We start from the raw sequence: 14,824 nt of genomic DNA, 5'->3' as shown, positions 1-14,824 counted from the left end.
GAACGCCTTTTGATTAGTGACTATCTTTGTAGTCTTAGTTCTCCCTCCTCCTTACTGATAGGATGTGGCCAATCCGTCCCCTCTATCTGATCCAAATTGGAGTCTCTCAGCCAACAGCAAATACTGCAGCCTGTCCCAGCTCCAGAGAAAACTCCATGAACACATCACCCCAAGGTAAAAATACCTAAGGCTATTTTTTTCAAGATGGGAGGAAAAGAGAAACCATCTTTGCAGTGCAGACCCTGGAGTTGGGTTCTATTTATTCCTGGGACTCAACAAGGAACTTTCATACAAACAGTATGCACCACCCATTTAACCCTTTCACAAACCTACCCCCAGTTTGGATTTTGACCATGGAATATTCCCAAGGAGCTACTCATGAGCAATTTACAAGCTGAGAGTTATTCCCTGAAATTATTTGGAAAATTTAATCTAAAAGAATGAATAAATTTGAGAAAATCACAAGCTCCTTGTAGATGTTTTGAGACAAGAAGCACAACATTAATCAGAGAATTATTTTCTCTAAACTATCCACTCAGCACCCGTTTTCAAGCCTTCATTCTGCGCTCTCAGACAGAAATGTACATATCGGGGGTTGGGTTTTTTTATTTTGATGTCTTATGGCACAGGGAGCTCAACCCTCTGGCTGAACCCCAATGGGGACACCAGCACACACCTATTTAAAAAATGTGCTGCTCAAGATATCCATGAGAAACAAGAGTCAGGTAATGCCATTAACCCAAGCTGGCTGTGATGTAGAAAGATTCATATATTGGTACAGAGGGCAGAATCCTGAGACAAATCTCTCTTGAAAACATCCACAATGGGGACTTAACTGCATTCATTTTGGTGATATTCCCACAATCATACTTCAGGCTTGGGAGAGAAAAAAAATTTAAAGCAAAACAGCTCCCATTTTGCTTCCCAATCTGGAATCCGTTTTGGTATCCCATTCTTTCATTACAAGTGGTACTCTGTTTCACGACTTGGTGATGCTTCTATAGTATTGACCATCCAGTCTTCCCTTTATGGTGGGTATCACTTCTGCAAGGTGCCTTGGAAGACAGGTTAGTCATCTGTGATGTCCAACTCCTTTGCACCTCCAGGGAAATGAAACAATCCCTTGAAATTTATGCAGGTCCCCAGTTCACCTAGTCCAATTGGCCAGGATCAGTTTGAAGTTGGTGACCTTGTCCTTCTGCACATTATTACCAAAGAAATGCCCACTAGTCATTCTAGGAAGCGCTAGGGAGATCCAAAGATGCCTAGGAAAGAATACCTACCAAAGAAGAAACAATGTTGTTACAGCTTATCAAACATTTCAATAGAGAGCATGGTTTCTGAGTCCTGCAGACCTGCATCTCAGAGCAGTGATTGGGGTGGTGTGACTTTGGTAGCCTCCTCTAAGGGCTGTCTGAGGTGTATATTCATCCTTTTACACATGAACGTCCTTTTAATCTTGTCTCCTTTCTTCCTACTGAGTCACTTTCTTCCTGTAAAGCTTGCCTTGAAACCTTCACTCCCAGTTCGGTTTGTGGTTATGACTTTCTCTCTTTCTGTAACATGCTGTGCAGTGTAGCATATTAGAGCTGCTCTATAAATATTAGACATTTGACTGGGATTAGGTTCAGGCTGGGGCTTGAGGTTGAATCCAGGGCTAGGATCCGTGTTTGACTCTGAAAACTTGAGAGCTCTTTTTGCAATATTTTTGATCCCAAATAGCAGAAATCTCCTGAAATCAGCTGTCCTCATGAGAATTCTGCCATACTGGGCTGAATCCAGTCTGGATCTGCACAATTGGTCCATCCAGTGGATAGAATCATAGGGATGGATTCTCATCTGACCTGGGGATTCTAAACTAATCCCCTGTGATTTTTTTCAAAGGGGTTATATACCTGAAGTTCCAGTTCTGGCCTATCTCTGAAAAATTTAAAAGGTACACAGTATCTTGCTGAAAAGTCCTTTCTCCCATCTGGTCTAGAAGTGATAGAAATACCCATATCTGAATGCTTCCAGCATGGATGAGGTATGATTTATACATGGAGTATAGTTCCAGGAGTTTTCTGGCATTCCCTGAAGACTGTGGCTCATATTCAGGTCCACCAATTCTTTCATTTTATTTCCATCTCAGAGGGATGATGATAATTTGGGTGTTGTAGCTGTAGAATTTTTTTTAAGGGAATATCAGATTTTTATCCTTTTCTAAGTTACTTTTTTCCAGTGGTGGATCTTGATTCAGGGATCTTGACTTTGATGCCTTACACAAAGAGCTGGGGGTTTCTGTCCAATTCCAGGTGAAACTCAATGGTGTAGTTTAGGACCCAGGATATGTTAGGGCCTGATCCTGAGGCAGTTTACACCTCACATAGAAGCTAATGGGAACTGCAAATGCTAAGCAAGGCATCTCTCGGGATCAGGCTGTGTAAGCCTGCCTGGGACCCTGGGTACATACTTTGGTAGCTAAGCCATGTTGAGATCTGTGCTGTCACAGCTTCAACACTATTGTTGCTCATGCTAGCTAGATTAACTCTATGGGTATGTCTATGTGTGCTGCAATCACACCCCCAATTGTAGGGTAGAGGCTCTTCATATTGCCTGTTGTGTCCCATCACAATAGATGAGCTTTTCTTGGTAACTGGGCATTCTCATCTCCGGAGACATTCCCCAGCCACACCATTTCTCCATCTCCCAGCCCATGTGAGCCAAGGCTAGGAGGCCTTCTGGGCACAGCACAAGGCAAACCTTTTTGGTCTTTTCTGATTGATTTTGGAGCAATAATAATAATCCTTGCTCTATGGATTAAACTGACATGCCCACCAAGGGAAGGATAAGCCATCCCATCCTGTCACCATCCTTGCTCAATGATGAATGAGCAAGGATGGTGACAGGATGGGATGGCTTATCCTTCCCTTGGTGGGCATGTCAGTTTAGTGTTTAACATTTGCTTGGCTTCCTGACACCACATGGCAAAGGCACCAAATACATCTGTAAATAAATACATGAGTTAGTGAGGTGTTGGCATTCTGCCTCCTGCATAACCTTCATCGACCTGGATAGTCAGCTGCTGGGAAACTGGGGATTCCCATCAACTATCTGTGAGACTTGAGATGGTTAGCAGCTTCTCCACACATGTTTCCACCCTCTTCTTGGGTCCTACTCCTAAGGAGCCATTTATTCTCCAGCTTTCACCAACATACAATACATAACTTCCTTTTCAGGGTTAGTCTACGCTACCTCGCTACATTGGCACAGCTGCAGCGCATCTGATGAAGACGTGCTATACAAATGGGAGTGCGCTCTCCCATCGGCATAATTACTCCATCTCAGTGAGAGGCGGAAGCTAAGTCAGCTGCTTTAAGCCAACGTAACTTGCGTCGCTCTGGGGGGAAGTGTGGCTTTTTCACACCCTCAAGTGATGTAAGTTACATCCACTTACGTGGTAGCATAGACGAGCCCTTAGATGGCATCCACAGAAACAAAGATGAAGCCATGTCTGACTTTGCTGTGTCTCTGTCGTCCACATTTTGACATTTTGTTGCCTATGTTGTTTGCCTTGCTTATGCAAACCCCATGGCAATAATGATATTAATAATAAAATCACTATTCAATATCCTAACTGGCCTCATTACTAATTTATCGGACTTTACTTTTGCATTATTGATAAGCGTCAGTCCGAAAAAGGGTCTGTAGGTTAAATCTGAATTGCTTTGAATTTCTTTTATGTGCCTAATATCAGACGCTACCAGCACATCTTGAACTGATTTAATGCCCTAGGGTGTTACTTACTTACTGCCATTCAAAACACAGCAAGCCACTTTCCATGTGCTGGGGCCACTAGGGCTTGTTAGAATGGCATTTTTAATAAAAGTTAAGTGTAACTACACCGTTTTGTGGCTCGACTCTCCAGATAAACCACCAAGTATGTCATTCCCCACCTCACCTCCCCATTCTCACACCCTCCAGACTTTTGATTACAGGGCCAAATTCATTGCGGTGTCAATCCACTGACATCTATAGCATGCCACCCACATGAATTAGGCTTATATTAGCTTGAAGTTTCCACAATGTTGGTTTAGGGTTTAAAAACAAACAAACAAACAAAAACTTCTGTAGAGAACTAAGGCCTGAAACAAAATTATGGGTTCTGAGATTCAGGTAGGACCAAACAGGGACATGTAAAAATAGTTTGTTCCCAGCTAGTTTGCTGTCCTGAAAAGCCTTGTTGGCTGAACAATTAATAATGGTGTTGGGGGTTTTTCCCCTTCACTTTGTTTGAAATTAATACACACTGAAGTCAACATAATGACCATTGGATGAAGATTTGTCTAAGGTGTGCAGAGTAGCACTCTGGTGCCATGGCATGAGAGTGACAAAGATTGGAATTACTGAACATGAACGCAATGGGCTAATTCACCTAAAGCAGTGGGCCATTGGGGAGGCTTGGAGTGAGCGACCATGTTTAATACAATAGCAGCCTGACCCTGAGACATGCTGAGCACCTGCCACTTCAGCTGACCATCAAAAATAACCAACACAGCCCAAAGTTTCCTGCTCCTCCTGGAGTCCATGGGCATTTTGCTCAATAGCAAGTGCTGTGTTGCCTTTCTTATGGTGGAAAGGCTTCGCTGAAGAGGAAGGTTTGGCAGTGTTTCCTAGAGATGGTTCGACTTCGGAGTCGCTTGATCTCTGGAGGTTTATTTCATAGCCTGATCCCCTTGACTAAGAATCCTTTGCCCCACCCAGGTCTCATGGCCTTCATCCTGTACCATTGTCCTTTGCCTTTGTCACTAAAAACTCTGTGTCATACAGAAATTCCCTTCCCCCAGAAAGTTTGTCAGTTACACAGATTTTCCCTTTAACACTGGACAGTGTTTTCTGCCTGTTGATTATCAGAGGAGTTTCTTGTGTACTCTGTGTAGGCCTCCATGTAGGGTATTTAACACTCAACAGCCAGGCTCTAGAGTGGGCTGAACCAATTAGCAAACTCTATACTCTATCAGAAGGCTGAACTTATAGATATGTGTATCCTGTATGGTACCATGGTAAAGGTTTAAACATGGACTCTCATGGTCTGTGCATTGCATCTCTATTAGGGCAGCATAAGCCAAGCGTTTGAAGCAGGGGAATAAATGTCAAGAGACCTGTGTGACCTTGGGAAGTCGCATGAATTCTCTGTGCCTGTTTCTTCACCTGGGAATAAAAATCCAGACCCTCATTTGTAAAATACTTTGTGGTCACCTGCTGAAGGATGCTATATAAGCGCCAACTACTGTTGTTACCAGGTGTGCCTGAAAGGAACCTCCCTAGATCCAGCCAGTATGAAGCCATGCTGAGACTGTCTTGATATGTCCCCCTTTCGAATATTTGACACTGGAGTCTTCCTTTGCCATCAGTAATGCCTGTTAAATTGTAAGCCCTTTTGGGAAGGGAGTGCATCGTCAGCTATATATATGTGCCCCACCTAGCATGTTTTGAATGCTACTATCCTATAAATACATGATAAGAATGAATAGTTTGTGGGCACTCAGTTCCCACCTCTTTTTCATTCCTCTCCTGTCAGCAGCCTTCCAACTTGCATCCCATTCATGCAAAGCAGAAAGAGGGGGGAGGGATAAGCTCCTGAGTGAGGGGTGATACAGCATGAACAAAGCAAAGAGCCAGGGCTGCAGCTCCCAGGTTACACAGTCGCCATGTGATGCTGTTTAATACCAGACCAACAAGGTGAATAAAACCTACAAAAGTTTATGGTGTGTAAATTACTGCTGCACCCTGCCCTCTGCCTCAGCTCCAAAATGCATGCTCCGGAGGTGCGTAACTAAAAACAGTCCCTTTCTGTGCTCGGGCAGGAGGAGTTTTAGGAATTGTGGAAAATATTCAGGAGTTGTCAGGATGAGAAGTGGGGGAAAATATTACATACAGTTGGGACGTTTCTAATACGTACATTGACACCTTTGAATCCTGGTTCTTGATATTCTAGTCATTTGCTATTGCATTTGTTTGGAAGCAGACACCTATTTACTCCCATGCTGCTTGGACTGACCATGCAGATGTCCCAGGTTCCCACAGCACAAATAAGTGTTGATTGCTCCACGTTATTTTAGTCTCAGCCGCATGTTCAGCTTCTGGTGCCAGGCTTCACTCATCTTTCGAGCCAATTAAAGAGCTGCAGCTGCTCCCAGTTGGTAATGGCTGTCTCAGGTGAGTGTCCTGGTCTCAGCTACCTCCAAGAGAGGACCCAGCTTTGGAGACAATGTTGGGTTTGGCTAGCACTGGAGGGAAACGTATCCAGTCTTCATCACCAGGCGTAATTAATGGTGGCCACAGTGCCAGACCCGGAATGTAGGGCGTGCAAAACCGTTCATATTGGGGGGCAGGGAGATACTGTATCATTCTGAAAAGGCTATAGGGGGTAAGGAAAACTGCTCTCAGGGAGCACGGGGTGGATATTAGAAGCTCAGCAGCTGCATACATCTTGTTTGCCCACTTCTAAGCTTTCAAAAATGGCACCGTTGTGTAACCTGAATAGCTGCCGGCCATTTAGTAAATTACATCGTTGAGAATTTTGGGGAAAAAATGTATATAAAACTACCAAGGAAACCTGCCATAGTAGACAGGAAACACCATTTTAGTCCAACATGTGCGAGTCCCTGGCAGCTGCCTTGTTGTCTTTGGAGCTATTGCACAGTCAATCAAATCAAAAGTGCAACAAAACATTTGTAGTTAATGCTGAAACTTTTATGATCTGCTGGGAAAAATTAAGTACAGAGGGATAGATAGTCTATAATTATTAGTCATGCTAGAGTATGCATATGCATGTTAGAAATCGTGTACAATGTACGATCCCAAATTTGCATTAGTGTCTGCTAATGCAGACTCCTTTACCCACACAAAGTCTCTTTGGATCAATGGGACTCCGAATAGGTACATTTTCATGAGTAGTGGACTGTGATGCAGGATGAGGCCCCACAGGATATGTCTACACAGCCTGTAGTGGCCAGCAGCAGCCAGTCTCCCAGCCTGGGATGATGTACCTGGTATTGTGGGGCTCACGCTAGCGCTCTCAAAATAGCTGTGTGGACAGCTCAAGTTGCTCAGGTTTGGGATAGGCATGTCTCTTAGGAAGTTGGTGTGGACTTTTTAGGCAGTTGATGTGCTTTGAAGCAGTTGATACGCTTTATATATGCCCCATCACCTCTCTGTGCTTCAGTTTCCCCAGCCATAAAATGTGGATAATGAAACTGATCTAAAGTGTGGTGAGCTCCACTCATAAAAAACACTATACAAGAGCAAGGTGTTCATGTTATTCTATACTATATTCCCATTGCGGGTCTATAGAAACTTTTCCGGTCCGTTGGGTAAAATCATTTGTATTTTAAAAATCCTCAACCCAGAATCTTCCAGGGAAAAGGGTTTTAAAATTAATTGATATCAATTTATTGCCATTAAAAAGTCAATACTTGATGACAGTTACTGCACAGTGGTATTGGAAAACCCTCCGGGCCGGCTCTAGGTTTTTTGCCGCCCCAAGCTCAGGTGGGGCTGGGGCTCGCAGGCAGCGCTGGAAGCAGAGGGAGTGATGTCCCCTTCTCCCAGCGCCTGCAGGGGCTTTCCCCTCTCCCCTGCCTGGCCGCGCAGAGAAGCCCCGATATAGAGGGTGGCACAAGACAGCGCAGCAGCCAGCAGTTCCCCGGCAGGACTCGCCCTCTCCTCCCCAGGTAACGGCTGGGCCCTGGCAGCTCCACATCCTGGGGCTGGGGCTTCCCCTTCCCACTCCAGCCGGGGGTGCGGCGCCTTCACCCTGTCTAAATGGCACAACTGCCCCCCCCCAAAAAGGATGGCCAGAATGCCGCCCCTGGAAATGTGATGCCCCCATCACGTGCTTGCTTTGCTGGTGCCTAGAGCCGGTCCTGAAAACCCTGCAGCTAGGGACGGTCCTCCTCCATCAATGGGATTTGAACATTCTCAGTACCTTTCAGGATCAGGCCCAGGTTTACTGTTCAAAGACAGGCAAAAAAATATTGTATCTCACCTACTATTGCAAACGTAGCCTGTTTAATGGTGCCAACTGTATATGTAGTAGCATGAATGTGCACCCGTACACAATCTGTGTTGAAGCAACTTGTCCTGTTTGAACAGAACAAAGGCAGGAAAATACAAAGTGAAAGGCCCTCTCCCAATGATGTCATCTGCATGCTTTTCTCACAGCACGATGCCATGCTCATATCCTATGGTTTTGGTCGGGCCTTACATGAGTTATGTTGCTGTGCGTTCTTAGATACTTGCATGTGTTTCTGGCTGCTCTGCAGAGGTAAACAAAGTGGTTCCCGTATAGACAGTTGGCACAATTAGTTAGTTATTTGCTATCCTTTGGGATGAAAGGTGTTACAGGAATGGAAGATCATTATCATACCATTATCATTACATACCATTCCTAGGCAGGAATGCAATATGTCAAGGTGCTATGGGGTTAGGTAACGCTGAATGTCCTGCTTTTCCTAATTTAGAAATTACTCAACATTATTTTAAAGCCATGTTTTACACGTGCTACTTTATTGCTTTTATAACATCAAAAAGATGTTTCACAGGACAAATAAAAAGACTAAGGTCACTCACCTGAACCAATTGCAATGTAGTGTTAGAAGTGACAAAATGTGTGGGACTAACACAGCATAGGGTTGAGGATTTAAGATGGCTTGACCAAAATACAGTCGTTATTATTGATTCAGTTCTCATGGGTATCGTGGGAGAGATTAGTCTTTAGGAGGGAGTTGAATGGAGGGAGGTTAGTTTCTTGGCCGACCAGAACTGCGAGGTATTCCATGCAGATGGGTTGGCATGGGGAATAGGTTGGTTACATTTATGGTAGAAGTAATGGCTCTCTATACGTAGTACCACCCAGCCCCATATGAGAAGACCGAACTGAAATGGATACCACTCCTTCCATCTGGGAGCATCCTAGTCAGGATCTTTTCTGCTGAAGGCTGTTCATAGACCTTTAGGTTCAGGTTTTCAAAAGAACTCAGCACATTGGATGAAACTCTGTCAGTAAGTGTCACAACGGGAGTTTATGGGCCCCATGCACTTCTGAAAACCTAGCCCTTACTGAAGTGCCCCGCTGAGAGCTGAGCTGTTTTGAAAATCTGGCCCAACTGAGGGAGCTGAGCACCTGAAAATCTGGCTCTGCAAGTCCTGTGTTTGAGGATATGTGAAGCCTGCCCGTGCTAGTGCGCTGTTCCGAACTTTGGAATTGGACAGTTTGCCTACAACTTTGACGCCCTTCTCACGTTCTGAAAAGTGTCAGGTAAGAGACAGGAATACAGAACTAAATGTGACCCTGGGAGGGGAAAAAACACAGACTAATGTGAGCCCTCCTGGAGTGAGGGAAACCACATCCAACACAAAAGCGCTCTCTTGTGGTCACAACATGCAAATACACGTTTCTTCCCAGAGACAAAACCTGCTTTATAAATTACATGGTGAAATCCAAAGGTAGAGGGATGAAGGAATCCAATCTGGTTTTAAATTCCAACTAAAGTGAATTTTTCTATCCCTTTGTCTAAAATCTAGACATTTATTTTGGAAATTATCAGTCTCTGACTCTTTTAGGGCTAAATCCTATTCCTTGGGGAAACTCCCATTAGCTTAAAAGAGAGGTTATTTTTTCCAATAAGGAAATTGCAAATTTAGCATTACAACTTAAAATGTTTTAAGAAGCAGAGGAAATGTTTCCAATGGTAACCTTTATGTTGTGCTCAAATGGGCAGATTCCATTTACGAAGGTACTTTTTCTTTGATTTGCATTGGGTTAGTCCACCTTCTAAAAAACCACATCTGAAAAAAATATGATTCTCTGTGTATTCTGTGCCTGTACTCAGACACAGTGGGTGGAAGATTAGAACATTAGGAATTGGAAGGAAGTGCTTCTATAGAACAATGCACATAGAAAGCAAATTGCAGACCAAATTAATATTCAACCTTCCTGCCAAAGAGAGAGAGAGAGGTGTGTGTGTGTGTGTGTGTGTGCACACGTGTGTACATACACACACACATAAACAGCTGCAGTGACACACAGAATAAAATGGATTCCTAAATAGTATTTTTTTTTAACTGAATGCATCTGTATGTTTATAAATGGAGTTTTCAGCTCGTGCAAGTCACAAAAAGTTTCCATGTTGTCTCATGTTAGTTCAGAGGTTTATTGCAGATCTGGATCCAAAAGTATCTGAATCTCTTTGATCTCTGGACTTGGACTGGGATTCTCATGGGATTGGGTTTTTCTTAAACAGGATGGAATATCAAGTGAAATGGAATTAACAGTTTTCAACCCCCCAACAATATTTCCCAGGGCTTACAAAATCTTCCAGGCCGTGAGCCACAGTCATCCCTCCTCTTTAGCAGTAACAGAGGTGAAAATATTCACATACCTTTTCCCCTTACCTTATGTCTGTCTTGTCTGCTTGGATCGTAAATTCTTTGGGAGCAGGCACTGAATATTACTCTGTTTGTACAGTGCCAGGCACAATGGGTCCCCATTTTTGGTTGGTGCCTGGGCAAAATTGTAATAATAATAATATAATAATAATTATTATTAATAATACTAGGGTGAAAGTTCTTCCAAAGGATTTAATCATGCATATAAATGTCTTATTTTATGCAGAAGAAGAAGCCAGCTGGGAAGGAAGAAGAGCTCCTGTTTATACAGAGAAATCTGCCATAACAGTAAACAATAACAATTTATTATTATAATACTTCACACTTTTCTAGTGCCTTCCATTGCAGATAGAGGATCCTAAAGCACTTAACAAACGTTAATGAGTTTAGCTTCACCCCTTAGGATGGTATAGTTGATTAATTCCCATTGTATTGATGGGGAAACTATGAGAGAGAGAGAAAGGGTACGTGAGCTGCCTGCACTCTCGCAGGCTGTCTGTGGCCAAGCCAGACTACAACCCAGGGGCCAAAGGTGTCCCGCATAGAAACTGAGAGCAAGGAAACTGTTTCTTCTATGCTCTCAATGCTCCCCCTGCTGGTGTCCAGGCAGCGTGGATGGGAAGGAGGAAGCTGCCTGACTAGAATGTAGCGATATGAAGATTGAGTGGCAATAGGGGATAATAACCTGTGGGAAGGGCACAAGGGGTTAGGAGCCAGGGATGGGGGAGGATAGGAGTGTAGGCAGGAACACAGGCTGTAGCTGGGGACAGGAGCCTTTGAATGTTCCTTTTTTTTTTTTCTGGTTGTAATTTTTGTATTTATATTCTGGGTCAAACTAGTCAAAAACTGTAAAAACAATGTTGTTAGTTTTGAAAATTTCTCTTCTGAAAACTTCTGTTAATTTTGAAAATTGTGAAGTTCAAAATGAAATTTTTCTGAGAGATTTTTGGAAAACCATCAAAAATTTTGAATGTCCAAATTTCCAGGGTTGACCGCTTTCTCCCCCCTTTTTGCTACTGAATGCAATAAAAAGAATGCTGACCAGGGTGTTCCCCTGCCCCCCAACACACACACATTTTCCTTTGGATGCTTTATAACATTTTACAACTTCTCCAACTCTGGAAAAGTTAGTGACATAAGGAAACATGAAAAAAGGCCCCCTGTCTCCCCTGAACACCACTTTCCTATTGCATGCAGTGGCAAACCAAACCAAACACCCTCACCCTCCCCAAAAGAAAACCCCAGAAGAAGAGAGAAATAAAAATTTCAAATGTTTAGGTTTTGACCAAATTCTGCCCCCCCCCCCACCCAAAAAAAACCCTCTGAATTTCAAAAAAATAGCAAGTTTTGTGTGTGAAGTTTTTCAGTTCCTAAAAAGGCCATTTTTAATTGAAAACATTTTTTGGAATTATACATTGTGACCCCCCCACCCCAATTAAGGTTTCACTCAGCATCTTTGTTCAGGAGAAAACAGTGACTCAAGGAGCTGATTTTTGAAGTGAATGGAAGATTTGCTTGAATAAGGACAGCAGGGTCAGACCCCACACGGTCTTGTTTTGAAATCTGTTCAATTGTGAAAGTGGTTTTAAAATCTTAATTGAAACTAATACAAGTTTTATTTCTTCATTTTATTTAAAGACAACAACAGTAAAATCATTTGCAGTAAGATTATAAAAGGACCACTGCAAAGACTGGGACAGCTGGTCTACTGGATGAATACAGACACTTATGATTGTTTTGGAACACACTCATCGTTCACCACAGAGGAACAGTTTTAAAGATGTGAATGTTTATTTTAGGGTCTCGTCCTTGTGACGGGTTGTTCACAGCTGCCTCAGAGCTCCTTAGGAGTTGAGGGTGCTCACTGTCTTGCAAGAAATAGTGCATCTTCCTGCACGTGGGACCCTTTCTATTATATTGATCCAGACTGCAGCACAGATGATCAGGAATGGTTTAATATATAGAAGCCCAGCAGTGGGGTTATGAAAACAAAGTTAACAAAAATGCAAAGAAGAAAAGTGTTAGCATTGCTGACTCATTTGTTGTAAAAAATTAAAGCAGAATTGCATACTTAAATTCATTTACAAAAAAAAAAAATCAATTGAGGAAACCACCTTGATCATCACACTCTTACTAGGATTTTTTTGGATACCTGCTATTTAAAAGCATTCAGAGAAAACACTTTTATAAAGTATTATGCTCTTTTACAGTGCTCAGTGTGGCGGGTCTGATCCACAGCTTATTGAACTCAGTGGAAATTTTCCTATTGTCTTTTGTTGGCTTTGGATCAGGGTCTTGGACTGTGTCGACACGACAAGCCCTGCAACTGTACAGCTACTGTACTGCAGCACAGACGCTTGCTACAGCAATGGAAGGGAGTTTTCTGTCACTCGTAAATCCATTCCCTCAAGAGGTGGTGGCTAGGTTCTAGGAAGAATTTTTCTATCGATTTAGTGGTGTCTACACCAGGGATTAAGTTGGCTTAACTAGATCTCTCGGGGGTGAGAATTTTTCACACCCTGAGCGATGTAACTGGGTTGACCTAAGTTTTATGTGTAGACCAGGCCTTAGACATTAGGGCATGATTCTTAATTACCTCATTCCCAGTGCTTGGGGCAGGAACAGAGGGAGCTCTGCATTTGTGCTTCTCCTACTTTGGGCTCTTCTTAGGTTCATGAGGTCTATGGAATACATTAGAACTCTCTTAGCACTGCACTAATGTATGTTCTGCTTCTCAGGGCCACCTGTGAGGCAGAGAACAGCCATAGATCAGTGCGCTTGATTGTGTTCAATGTGAAGTTCTGCTTAAAAACTGATAGCACAATATGGCCCCCTGGGTGAGTGTGGACAGATGTGCAAATACATTTACTCTAATAGTATGAATGCATTTTTGGTCCTGATCTAAAGACCAAAAAATCAACTGGAATCTATATGGGTCAGGCCATATATGCCATTTGGCTTTTTTTTGTGATGATTTATTATTGTAATCACAAAGAAGGAACCAAAAGAAGTTGTTGCAGCCCAATGCCATGGTTTTCAGATTAGAAATACACCTCTGTTCCCCACTCGGAGTATTTTTAGTTCACCTTAGAGGAAAATCTCAAACTAAGCAAGTCTAATTTTCACAGGAAGCAAGTGATTCATTTAATAAGATCTGACTATTACTTAAATTGTTTCATGAAATATCTATATAATTGTCCTGGTGTCATTTTACTTGGCACCACATATGGGAATAATTGTGAATGGCATTGTTATCCTGTACAAGGGTTTTTTAAGTCGTTACTGCATACGAGACCTGATTTTACTTGTGGTCTCATGAGCAGTCAGTAGGTACGTTAAATTATTTGGTTTCATTTTTCAGCTTTGTATGGAAGAATATATAGTTTATATATAGAAGAAAAAATGTTCAGTTTTGTCATAAGAAACTGCAGATAAGTAGCTTTAAGGTTGGGAACATGCAGTTTGAAGTGAATGGTAACGTTGTCTTCAGCTTACATAATTGTTGACAACAGAAGGACTTTCAGAAAGCCTTTGACAAGGTCCTACACCAAAGGTTCCTAAGCAACGTAAGCAGGCATGGGATAAGAGGGAAGGTCCTTTCATGGATTGGTAACTGGTTAAAAGATAGGAAACAAAGGGCAGGAATAAATGGTCAGTTTTCACAATGGAGAGAGGTAAATAGTGGGATCTCCTAAGGATCTGTACTGGGATCAGTTTTGTTCAACACATTCATAAATGATCTGGAAAGGGAGGTAAACAGTGAGGTGGCAAACTTTGCAGATGATAAAAAATTACTCAAGTTACTTAAATCCAAAGATGACTGCAAGCGGGATCTCACAAAACTGGGTGCCTGGGCAACAAAAGGGCAGACGAAATTCAGTGTTGATAAATGCAAAGTAATGTACATTAGAAAACCCTATAAACCATACATACAAAATGATGGGGTCTAAATTAGCTTTTACCACTCAAGAAGAGATCTTAGTCATTGTAGAGAGTTGTCTGAAAACATCTGCTCAGTGTACAGTGGCAGTCAAGAGGTAACAAAATCTTAGGAACCATTAGGAAAGGGATAGGTAGTAAGACAGAAGATACCATCATGCCACCATATAAAGCTGTGTTACATCTCTACCTTAGCCCTGGTCTACACTAGGACTTTAGGTCAAATTTAGCAGCGTTAAATCGATGTAAACCTGCACCTGTCCACACGATGAAGCCCTTTATTTCGACTTAAAGGGCTCTTAAAATTGATTTCCTTACTCCACCCCTGACAAGTGGTTTAGCGCTTAAACTGGCCTTGCCGGGTCGAATTTGGGGTACTGTGGACACAATTCGACGGTATTGGCCTCCGGGAGCTATCCCAGAGTGCTCCATTGTGACTGCTCTGGACAGCACT

At 42.7% G+C, this 14,824-nt stretch overlaps 1 long non-coding RNA gene across 1 annotated transcript in view; it reads left to right on the top strand.

The window, feature by feature from the left end:
• The window catches only part of LOC122461520, a 28,470-nt gene extending 14,690 nt beyond the window's left edge, over window positions 1-13,780 (top strand). Inside the window, exons 2-3 of the long non-coding RNA XR_006283462.1 lie at window positions 10,658-10,719; window positions 12,070-13,780. This is a non-coding gene — a long non-coding RNA (uncharacterized LOC122461520). The remainder of the gene's footprint in view (window positions 1-10,657; window positions 10,720-12,069) is intronic.
• The last annotated feature ends 1,044 nt before the right edge of the window (window positions 13,781-14,824 follow it).

Source organism: Chelonia mydas, chromosome 8, assembly GCF_015237465.2.
Source record: "Chelonia mydas isolate rCheMyd1 chromosome 8, rCheMyd1.pri.v2, whole genome shotgun sequence".
Taxonomy (NCBI): domain Eukaryota; kingdom Metazoa; phylum Chordata; order Testudines; family Cheloniidae; genus Chelonia; species Chelonia mydas.
This window is presented reverse-complemented; position numbering and strand designations above follow the sequence as displayed.